The sequence below is a fragment of the Gordionus sp. m RMFG-2023 genome, chromosome 4 (genome assembly GCF_954871325.1).
Source record: "Gordionus sp. m RMFG-2023 chromosome 4, tfGorSpeb1-WG-v2, whole genome shotgun sequence".
Taxonomy (NCBI): Eukaryota; Metazoa; Nematomorpha; class Gordioida; order Chordodea; family Parachordodidae; genus Gordionus; species Gordionus sp. m RMFG-2023.
The window spans coordinates 801,782-814,805 of NC_088778.1; positions in this window are offsets into that span (position 1 = coordinate 801,782).

A 13,024-nucleotide genomic window follows, 5' to 3' on the forward strand; every position below is an offset into this window, starting at 1 on the left:
GGATTTATGCACACACTATTGACTCTAGAATGACGAGAATAATTGAAGGTAAAAAGAAGGAAAATATCAGACAAAGATAGTAAGCTCTTTTAGGGACATAACGTTATCTTACAAGGATATACATACCTAACATAAGAATTACTTTTTTTCCATCTCTAAAATCAGGCGTCAGGTACATTATTATTTATATTTGGTTACAACTTCTTAACACTCTCTTGCCGGTAACGGAACTAATAGATCTCCTCTTTCTTACTCCTCTCTTCTTTACTATGCTAGCTGACTACATAGTGGTACCGTCCACTATAATAAAACGGGTATACATCATGTATAGGATCTATATAGTAGTGAATATACTTGGTGCACGCTACAACTCCTGGTGGGTGATGAAATTGCACTTCGTGCAATTTCTGGCGTGGTAATGAATGAATGGATGAATTTATAAAAAAGTATTAATTAGGGCATAACCCAAGAATAAATCAAATTTTTCTTATCTATATATATTAATTTTTTTTAAACATAGAATCTAAATGAAGAAGATAGTATTGAGAAAATTTAAAATATTTATTCTAATTTATTAATAGACTTTCAAGGTCAAATTGAATATATAATTTCTGAGGGGATTCAAAAGTCGTTTTATTATTTGGAATGTGACGACAATGCTTGTAACTAGGCATAATTATAAAGAATTATAAGTTATTTTTAAGGATGTGGATAGTAATTTTTACTTGATTATAATAATAAATTATTATCAAAATTTCTAGCGTAAATAAAAGATATGCTCATTTTATCCAGTAAACACTAGTAAAAACAACATCCACAAGAGCATATGATATAGGTGCGATTAGGGTCATTTAGTGAAGTCATATAATATAAAAATGAGAGATATATAAATTTATTTTTCTGGGCAATTAAATTTTATATTTTTAAATCGTCAGTGCAATTAAATTTTATAATATGGTAGATTCTTTTGTCATGATGTTTCTTCATCAAAATTGTATTTTTATTTAAACCACTTAGTAAAACTTCTATATATTGAAAAAAAGGATTAGTTATATAGTCATATAGTGCCTTCTCCCCCTTTTCAACACATAGCATCTTCTTAAATAACTATCTAATCCAAGAGTACTAACTTATATATTGCAAATAGACACTATGTGAAATAAACCACACACTATTAATTTATAAATAAATTAAGTAGTAATGTTTTTAAATATTAAATTTTTTACCCCGAATTCAAGTCGAGCTTGTAGAAATTGGCTCCAAATTCAGAACGAACTATGACCCCAGGCCGAAATTGCTGAACCGATTGACTTGTCGGCTGGCCGGAAAATGTAAATAATTTATTCTATAAGTCTAAATTAAATAAATAAAAATTTATATAATAAAAATAATCATAAATTTTTATTTTACCTAATAATATTAAAAAAATATTAAATTTTGAAATATAACAATTTTTATAATTTATAATTTTTTTTAATTATAAATATATAATATTTTTTATTTCATTAGGAATAGGATTGATTATTAATATAATGAATAAAATTAATTGTTGTGTTTATTCTCATTATTTTTCAGTTTTCCGGCCCGGCTCATTATTTTTTTTGCCTGGCTTACAAAGAACTAATTCAAAATCACATCTTTTTTCTGAAAACAAAGTTAAAAAAATACTTTGATTTGTATATATATTGCTATTTCTTATCGTTGTTGTAAATAAGAAAGGAGGAAAACCCCTCCTCTCTTTAGAAATTGATTGTTTCTATAAATATAATTTTAAAATTTTTTTAAAGATTTTAAACAAATTTTTTATAATTTTTTTAGTATTATATAAATACCTTACGGATTTTTTGATTTTGTACCATATTATTTTTGTTTTTAAAATGAAGATTGGATATTTACATTTTTTAGGCGCCATGGTTTATTTATACGTATTTTATAAATGATAAATCAATCGATCAATAGAATAGTGATTGTAATATCTTAAATTTAACAATGCTTTAGTTCAAGGATGTTTGTTGTGATACCTAATATATTTTTAAATAAATGAGTATCCCGATATGTAAGTGTAGTATGAAGAACTTCCTTAGCAAAGAAAATTCTTTACTAATGTTTTACGTTTTAGGGAGAATATATAAGAGTTGATGTTTAAAAAATAAAATAAATTGTAAGTAATTATTAAAATTGAAAATCTCAACTTTTGTGTATTTTGCAACATTTGTATGAATTCTTAATGCTCAACTTATTAGTAAATATTTTTTCTTATTAAGATATACATTCTGGCAACTCTAGATGATGGAAATAGAGTTTAACATTTGATCAAAAGAAGCTTTTACATATGTAAATCTTACAGAAGTTGATTATTTATTATTATGATATTAAAATACAACTGTAAGTGTAAAGCTATAATATAAAAAAAAATGACTTTATCTCATTTTGGAAATGTTAAAATTTTAACTAAATCAGAATTTTATAACTTTAAAAAAAAATGTTTAAGCGTTAATAGGTATTCCACATTTCCATCAAACTGGATTATATTTATATGAGGAGACCTTTACACGTTTGTGGGAAACTTCAAGTACTTGTTGGTATAATAGATACAAGATTATTATTTAAAGGCCTATAGGCTGATAAGAAAAAATATTAAACCAAAGAAAACAAAAAAAATTATTATATTTTATTTAAAAAATAAAATAAAATAACACAATTCATTCATTCTTGAACCCTCGATTCTTTCAAATGAAAACGCCTTGGATTGGTATAACCTTTATCCCGTGGATGATTGGTTTCCCACTGATCAATGACTACATTTACATTGATTTTGCAGTAAAGACTGACCTCTCATTTTCTGCCATCTAATGGTAGAAGTCCATAAATAAATAAATATGTTAGTCTCAGAGACAGAATCAATAGTTACTAACACCTTAGTGATATTTAGAAAGGAGGCTCACAAATATGTAAGACTTATTTGCAAAAAGGAGACAGCTGGCAGGTGACCCCAAAGAAAGATTCCACCATCTCCAGCGCGATCTAATTTCCTAAGCATTCACTCTTCTCTATGGTAACATGTTACTTTTAAAGTTCTCTTTTAATGTTTTTTATATATGAAATACTATATTCATATAATTTTTCGTCACCATTGCAAGATCTCGTAAGTGACATTTTTTTCAAATTGTTTTTTTGGAATAAATGGGTTTATCTATATGCCAGCTATCATCTCTCAAAAAATCGTGTCTTCATTAACCAATAAAGATTCTCTTTTTTTTAAAAAATATAATTTTTAATCAAAACATTCGTTGATCAATAAAAACTCGTTAGTAGCATGGAAGGGGGGGGGGCGGTGTTAGCCTATGTGAATAATTTTTTTAAAAACCATTTTAAAAAAACCATTTTTTAAAAAACCATTTTTTTAAAAAACCATTTTTTAAAACCATTTTTTTATTAAATAGTGAAAAAAAAATTACTAATTATAATCAACGAATATAATTAAGTTTATAATTTATTGAGAATAAAATTGGAACAAAAAATATCAAAATGTAGTTTTCAGCCAGAGTGGGAATATATTTTTTTTCCCAATATATTCATGATAGATTATTTTGCATTAAATAATTTTATAAAGGTTTCATTTAAGATAGAAAAAAATTGTAAATCATTAGAATATTTTTCCTCAAGAATATCTATTATCTTATGTATCGTTCATAATTAATTGCTTTAAATCAGACTTAGATTTTTGGGCTTAAAATGGCGTTAATTATTGGGAGATCAATAGAGATGAGTATTTAGATCACGTGACATGAATTTAAAGTCAAAATACAAAACACTGCTGACGGTGTTTGCCCACCCAACCTTACACTATATTTTTTATTGTATTTTAACAAATTTCATAATTTATTTTTCATAAAAAAAAATAACAAAATTAAGCTCACGATTGGAGGATAGCTTGAAGTAGTAGATAATATAAGAACTGTTGGTAAACGATAAGAAACTTTAATAAGCAGAGTTGTTAAAGAATCTAGATACAAGTATCTAGATCCTGTATCTAGATATAAAAATGTGGTATCTGTATCTGTATCTAGATAGATTTTTGATTAAATAATCTGTATCTAGATATTATTTTAGACGTTGTATCTGTATCTAGATCCATTTAAAAAATATCTTTTAAATTTTTAAGTTCGATTATAACCAAAAATGTATTCTAGCATGCGGTGGCGTAGCCAGGATTGTATCATGGGGGGGGGGGGGTTTAAGCCCCCCATACCTCCCATTTTTTTTGAACACTTCATTGCTTATATTTTTGGATTTGTTAAAATTGTTTTATATTTTCATATAACAAAATTTTAGGGTATTTTATTATGTATTTTACATTCCTTTAATTAATCATGTATATATTTTTATTAATTAAAATATTTTCAAAATGTTGCTATTTTATATAATACAGATTTTAATATTAAAAATTATAATTTATAAAGACTCTATTTAAAAAAAAGTAATTTTTTACAATTATATAAAATATGTGTAATTCTTATGCAAATAATGGTATTTAAAAAAATATGATGATATTATCTTATAAATAATAATTTTTTTACAAAAAAAAATTGATTATATATTAAATAAAATTTTATTGCTATTTTTTGATTTGAATTTAAAAAGAGAGATCTACTTTTCTCTGAGATTTTGCTAATTCATCTAGAATCAAATTTTTACCTAAAATAATCCCCTTATAAATTTTCAATAGTGCTAATCCATCTAAACGTTTTTCACCGGTTGTGTTTCTTAAATAGGTTTTTAACCTTTTTAAAGTTGAAAAAGACCTTTTGGCAAGGTAGCTAAAATAATTAATAATGTTTTGATAGTAGGCAGGGAATCTAAAATGCAATTACACATGGAAAGGGCCTGCAGAGCATTTTTTTGATCTAAAGAATACCCTATTCTGTTAAGATTTTTATACCGAAATTCGACATCACAAAGTAACTTATCATATGAACCTACTAAATCATCAGCATAAAACTCTGAGATTTTTTTAAATATCCTCTCATGTTTCAATTGTAATCAACAGTTTAGACTCAACCGGTAAAAGAAAATAAAAGCTTTTTAAAATATAATTATGACTAATAAATCTTTCTAATTGAAATAAAAATGTATCAATAAGGGGAATAAAAATGTTTATTTTATAAAAATCCTCAATCGTAGATGCATCAATATTTGATCGATTGGATTATCTAGAGACTACTCTAGGTTTAAAAATTTCAATTCCAAACATATTAGCAATCTCCTTTACTTTTTCATATATTTCATGAAACTTTTCATCCACATTCTCTCTGATATTTGTTAATATTTCAACAATATCCTTTGCTCTATTCATAATCTCCCTTAAATCCAAATCAATTTTTTGTAGCATTTTGCTAAAATCATATGTATAATTAAATAAAAAATAAAACACATTGAATTGAAATTAAAAACTGTGGCTTAATAATAGCCTGCAAAAGATTTTCGGCATCTGCTGAATCTTTTTCCTTGCTTGATATATAAAATTCTAATGCTGCAAAGACAACATCATAGAGTTCAATAAAGAGTTTCACCGACTCTTGTCTTTCGATGAATCTGGTCGGACAAAATCTTTTTAGTTTTTTTTTGATTTTTTGAGTCAATATCATGATACGTTTGAATAAATAACTCACTTTTTTTGGGTGGTGTGAAATTCATATTGAAAATGAGAAATATATATTTTTATAAAATGGAATATGACAAACTAGACAACTTTTATGAAATGCAAAATAATATAAAATTTATTTAATAAATATAAAAATAATCAAATGTGTGTATCTATTATTATTTATAATAAATTTAAAACATAAAAATCAAGCGTTTATTAAGAATTTATTAAATTAAAATTAAAAAATTTTAAAAAAAAAATTAAAAATTTTAAAAAAAAATTAAAAAAAAAAAATTAAAATTAAAATTTTTTTTTTCATTTTTCATAGGGGGAGGAGAGTGAGGGGGTGGGTGGGGGTGGGAGGGGTTGAATCCCCCCCCCCCCCATGCCTACGCCACTGCTAGCATGGGTAGAATACCAAACTGTAAATTTCAAACAATTTTGCCACGAACTTTATAGAACTATTTCTATGATTATATTAATTTTTATATGAATTTTTCATATAAATTATAAAAAAAATACTAAAATGTGCTGAAATTTATAGAGGTAAATACTCTGCACATGCTGGAATACAACAATTCCTGTAAGAACAGATTTTTAAAATCCAAAAATCGCCCTTAGTATGATTTAAAATTGAGAGATTCCGAAACCCCATATATATAAATAATTTTTCTATCACTCTTTATTACTCGATCCAACATAATTATAAAATAATTAGATACAAAAATTTAAAATATAAGTAATAGTGATATTTACGCTAAATTACAAAAAATAAATTATATAAGGCATTTTATTTATAATTTAATTTATACCATGTAGAAGTTTGAAATATAAATCCAAGATATTAAAGTGATTACAAGAAAAAAATTAATAATCCTCATCTTCAAAAAAAAAATGTTCATTATAAAACTTTCCTTTTAAAATTAACATCTTCGAAAATATCCTCATTTACATGTCACATGAAATTTGACAGACGTAACATGTAATAAAATAATTCCGATTTGAAGAAATTTGGGGTAAGCGCAAAACAATTTTAGGGATTTATCAAATGATTCATGTAAGTTTTCTGAATAAAATAATTCACGATAATTGTCAAAATATTATCATGACCTATCTCGTCCGGTTTCAAAGACCCAATGCCAAGTCAACATTAAGTTCCAAATTATGGTTAACTTAACATTTAATATAATCTTAATTTTTATTAAAAACAAAGACGGAAGAATAAAGTTTTGAAGAGATATTTTCGATAAAGAGGCGACGTTGCAATAATCAAATAAGGGTACGCCGAGTATTGACTGTACATCATGATATAAACAAAAAAGAAGAGAACAGGATTGGTCATCAAAAAGTCATCTTCCCAGGTTGGCAACTTCCGGAATATGAATATTAGCCAAGGGAGGGAGAATATGACAGATGCCAAGCATAAACAACCCGTCGATATCGTGAAATCTCGGTTTCTAGCTTTGATCATTTGATTTTTTCTAGATGATGCGGTATTCACCGTCGTCAATGGAGAACTACCCTGTAAAACTTGGTTGCCTTTTGAGGAATGCTGAATTAGTTTGGATTGTTTAGAATTTTTAAACTTAATTTCATTAGAACTGCTGGGGTGAATGGATGTTAAATCCTTGGGAATGGGAAAGATGCTATTAATATTGGTCTTTGGGGTCGATCTGGCGCATTTTTTATAACTTGAGAGAATTTTGGAATGCCAATATTTTCCGGAAAAGGGATTATTTTTACTAGACCCTTCAATATCCGTCGAAGGGCTAGTAATAATTCCGGATCTCTCTATATTAGTCCTGGATCGTTTATAGAAAAGGGTCGCCGTTATTGCGTTGCTAGTTAATATGATGATGCAAGGAATCAGATTGGTGAATACCGCTTCAATTTTATCGTATATCAAAGAAAACTCTTTTCATTTGTTCGTTAAACTCGAACCTGTACGTTGGGTGAATATATAATGATTCGTGGTCGGGAAATGGTTGGATAGTAAATTGAACATCCTTAGTTTCGTTAGAGATTATTGTGCTGGTATTAAATAAAACATCGTTGCCTCCAACCATATACGAGCTAGTGTTATGTTCATTCTGATGGAACCAATATATTTGCTTTATTCGATAATAATTTAAATAAGGCGAGGCTACTATTACGCTAACCACCATAATGACGCACACATATTTTTTGACATTTCGAAATTTAAACCAATCAAAATATAGGAACGGAAATTTGATGGCGAAGAGGCGATCCATAGACATCAAAGCCAAGAGATAATTGATGAAACCGATGAAAATGTCCTCGAAGAACCATTCAAATTTCCCGAACCATACACTAGAAATGAGGGTATACTGCATTTTATATTTCTTTATATCATGAACCACCCAGGGAGTCATAACTATCAATATCGACATGTTGGCCAAAGCCAGGGTTACAAAGTAAAATTTGCATCTCTGTTGAACATGGGAATCGGGTTTGGCTGCGATCACCAAAAACATCATGAGAAGGTTACCAAGAATCCCCAACGCTATGACCACGCCGAGATAGTGCAGTAGTTTGCTGTTGGGTTCTTTAATCTCACCCATGATTTCCTTCAAGATCATGGCTCTCAGCTGGGTCAAGTTTCCCTTGATTGTTACGTTAATAATTCCGATCATTTTAATTGATTTAAAAAAACCAATCTGGAGATCAAGCTGATGAATGAGAATCATTTAAATATGATTAATAGGGGATTAATATTGAAAAACTGATTTTGTTACAGTCTATACGCTAAGTGATATGACTTACTTATTTCATGTTATATATCTATTATTATCGTTTAATTTTTAATTTCAAACATTTTTACCAATAAATTGATAATGAATAAATATTTGAAAGTTTTTTTTAATGATATTTATTAGTTATTATTTTAGTGGGATATAGAAGCCATATTAATCTTTAATAAAAAATAAATTACAATTTATATTATTATTATTATTAATATTATTAATTATATGTTTATATGGTTTCAAATCGTTATCCTAATATATTTTTTAATATTAAATTAACTTGTATATTTTTCTTTTTTTCTAACACACATATATAGTAAAGTGTCTCAACCTATCTTTAAAATATTTGTAAATATTTTTAAATTCTTCTTTCCTATAGTAATTATGGTAATTATAGCAATATACCATATATTTGTTATTTTTTGGATTAAATATTGTATTCATAACTGCTTTTTCAATATCTAATCATGTAATTATTGTTGGAGTCTGTAGACAGATCCTTTTTAAAAAAAAACTAATATAAATGTCACAGTCCCTGTATTTGGCCATTTTAAAAACAAAATGTTTTTTTTGTTGTTTTTTATAAACGATTAAGTAGTGTCTGGAAGCGTTTGCGGTAGGCAAAAATTAATACGACAAATCATCATCCTTTGTTTTGGATAATAAATAAATGAAAATTAACTAGAAATATGCCCTAGAAAATCGCTTCAAAAAATACGTTCTGTATAGAAATGGCGTTAGACTTTAGAAAAGATAACTACAAAATCCTTGTTTAGATCTGAAAAGAAATTTACAAAGCCATTATTTATCGAAATTAAAAATAATTGGCATTTCGAAATTATATCGGAGAATTTATAAGTTTTGTCAATTAAAAAAAACTGTCGTTTTGGAGAGAAATACCTGTCATCTTTGAAGAAGAACAAAGAATGAGATAATAGCAGGATTAGCGATTTATACAACCAATATATTTATATGTCAATGAACATATGTCATTGCTTTATGTCTATAAAATTTGTCATTATTGATGATTAAACTTTATTTCGATCTTAAAAATCACTAATAAATATTTTATATCTTGTGACACTTTGAAGGGTAGCTTAGGCGTCGTGTGTCACAACTTTTTTTCCCTAATGGCCCGAGAAACGTCGAATGCACATGCATACAATTTCCGCGTTCGAATATTATGCGATGATTTAGTGGGAGGTATTTAGAAAAAGATTTCACAAATAAATATATTAATAATAAAAAAAATATACTGGCATAGAACCATAGTCCTAACTTAAATATGTGTAATACAAGCACCCTTTCACTCCTTTGACTGTAAAAGCGTTGCCAAAACATTGAAATAAGATCATTGTATTTTACTAGTTCATATGTGTTAATAAAAGACTGAATTTCGAACTAAAAGTTACTAAATCAAGATTTTAGCAATTTTCCATAAGAGGGGTGCCAAGCATTTCTGCTCTCTTTTGGGACAAATTTTGAGCATAGTTAATAATTTCTTAGATACAGTCTTGATTAAGCCATTTTTTTTAACAAAATTGGTTAAATAGAGTCTAACATTAACAAATGTCACTTTCATTTTTCATAGCTTATATATGCCAAAATATGTTTTATTAAGATTAATTAAAAATTACTTTATAATTGGTTTATTTTGTTAATCAAATATCATATAAATAATTTGATAGCATATTAATTAATTTTTTTTTACTATATAGTAGATGGCAAATAATATATGTATCTATTTATTATTAACGCATAGGGATATTTTTATAATATAATAGTTAGTTTGTTTGTTTCTTTAGTTCAAAGCAAACGAACGTAATCATTAATTATTAAAAGACGTATCGGCTTAAAAATGGCATAAATTATGGCCGCGTTTCTTCTTTATAGCAAGTTAAATAAATAGAAATATTATTAAAATTATCAAACAAAAACTATATACCTAGTGGCACCTTCTTCTCTTCGTTTTAACTAGTGAAGCAAAGCGGCGTGATTTTGTAGCTTCTAAGGTTAGAAAAACATGACAAAAAAATGTGAAAGCATTCGGAATAGAGAATATAAGCTTTTGACGAAATATTTTTTAAATAAATGAAAGAAACGTCAAAGGAAATAGATGACCAATCGTGTGCAGTTTAGCGACCTAATGAATGAATGAATTCAAAAATTCGACTATTTTTTTTTTTAATTTTTTTTAAAAAATGATAGAAATCAACGAGGGAAGAACAGACACGGAGTTGTGGATCGGAAAGTAAGAAATTTCTATGAGAAGAAAAAGGAAGATAAAATGGTTTACAAAAATTGTAATAGAAAGTTAGAAATTATTTAAACTTACTCTTTATTTACTAATTTAAGCTGTAAATAATTTATAATGTCTTTTGTAATTTCTTTCCATACAAGATATTATCCAATCTTGCCCTTTTTATTTGAATTTAGATATTTTAATTGGATTAAATTCGGACGTCGTGATTGGTCCGATTTTAAAACTATGTGGGGAATACATATTTATTAGGATAATTATTGTAAAGATAATTGTTAGAACTGCACATATTCCCAGTCATCTCTAGCCCGCTAAATTATTGCAAGTTAAATGGATTGAGATCAGATGGTGTAACAACTGGTGTTGTTTAAAATGCCAGATATGGCGATTTTTCAAAGCGTCTTCCCCCCCCCCATTAAGATTTTAGCTAAAATAATTATTAAGTGAGCACCGTGATTTGGCAAATAGATGCCGAAGCATTTCTGCCGGCTGGAAGCAAAATCTTTGATTTTAATCATTAGTAGGGCCCTTTTTTGACAACTTCATTAGACTCTTGGCAACTCATTAATTGGGACTATACTTCCGGCTCTTCACTCTTTCAGAACATTAACATCAATCCTCCAACTCAATCCGTAACCAAAATATATTAAATAATATAAAGATATAATTTAATTTCCATTTTTAGGGAAGCTTAGCAAAAGAACCCCAAAGAATTTTTATACACAGGAGAAAAGAATTTCAAATCAAAATTTTTAATTTCCGATTACGGTTCCTTATTGGGAACACAAAGTATCAACCCTAAAAACGAATACCTTCGCGTTCAAATTTCATTTTCAACCAAAAGCATTTTTTTATACTTTAAATATTTTTAATATTTAATGTAAAGAAAGAAAGAAAGAAAGAAAGAAAGAAAGAGAGACCTGCAGAGGTATCATTTGCACGTCCATATTTTTATAAGCTAATAATGTCGATTTCAAATATTTGGTTTTAAAATATAAGACTCGGCCGGGCCAACCCGGGTCGAGCTTGCCGGGTCTGCTCGACTCTGATAAACACCATGTTGGCCGTTAGATTTTAATTTAATATTTTTTTTAAACATAATATTTCTGTAAATTTATTGAAACAATTTTTAATGTTTTATCTTTTCGTTTTTTTTTAAAAAAAAAATTTCCATTAAAAAGCGTCCTTCGTCATAAACAAAAGAAGGATTTTTAACAAGTGATTTCTATGTTTATAAGTATCTTCTCATTTCCTAATTTTCTACAATACATCATGTTTCAATTCTATACTCCTAGTGTTGTTAAACGGCTCCATTGAATATTTCAACGCTGCGTTTCAAAACGCAAATAAATGCATTTTAAGTGCATTCGTTTTAAATGGAGTACGTTTGCGTTTTGTATTTTAAATTATTGAAATGCGTTTCAAAACGCTGCGTTGTAACGTTCACTTTGTTACGCACTATAAGCCTCAAAATTTCATCTGAAAAATATTACGCAAGACCTGAAGATCTTGATCATAGAAGGAAGAAAAGTCTAGACGTATATTTTTCGAAATCTCGAGTCTTAGACAATAGTTTTCTGGCTAAAATACTGAGTTAGCAAAAATCGGCTCAAAACGAGGAGTCGTTTAACAACTACTCCATATAGACTCAAAAAAACTAATATGCTTATTAAACTAACTAATCTGACTAACGCTGACATTTAAATGAACATTCTCGAAAGGGAACGTTTTTGAGTGTATGCTTAGAACCGAAAATATTTTGTCCGACCAAAACATGTCCCATCAGCTCGCGGAGTTTTCGATAACGAATAATCACGGAAAAACTATTATTAAAAATGTGCAGATTGAGAAATGAAAAATGTTACACGCGGAACGGATTAAATACCGAGTTGCTCAACAAAAAAGTAGGTTAATGATATGTACTTAGTCAACGTTAGCGATTTTCAAAATACCAACCAAAATTTATTAAAATTTCATAATAACCTCACTATTTAACGTATGTTATAACGTAATCACTTGGTCGAGTTCGGCCTCCTACAAGAACAGAACCACCAAGTTAGATTAGGAAGAAAAAAAATCATGATCATAGCCGGGATTCCAACCCGTGACCATCGGATTGGTAAGCAACGCTCTTGCAGACTAGGCCAATGCAGGGGACTTACTATTCTCGATTTTTTTTCCAAAAATATTTGACCTCCATTCCTGAGGATTTTTTTTTTTTAGAAAAATGAGATCCAAAAATGCTAAAATTTGTCAAAAGAATTAAATCTTTCGATAACGAACTGGATGGGTTTCCATCATGTTAGAGTTTTGGACTCTAAACAAACAGGCAAACGAAAAACACTTAGGAAT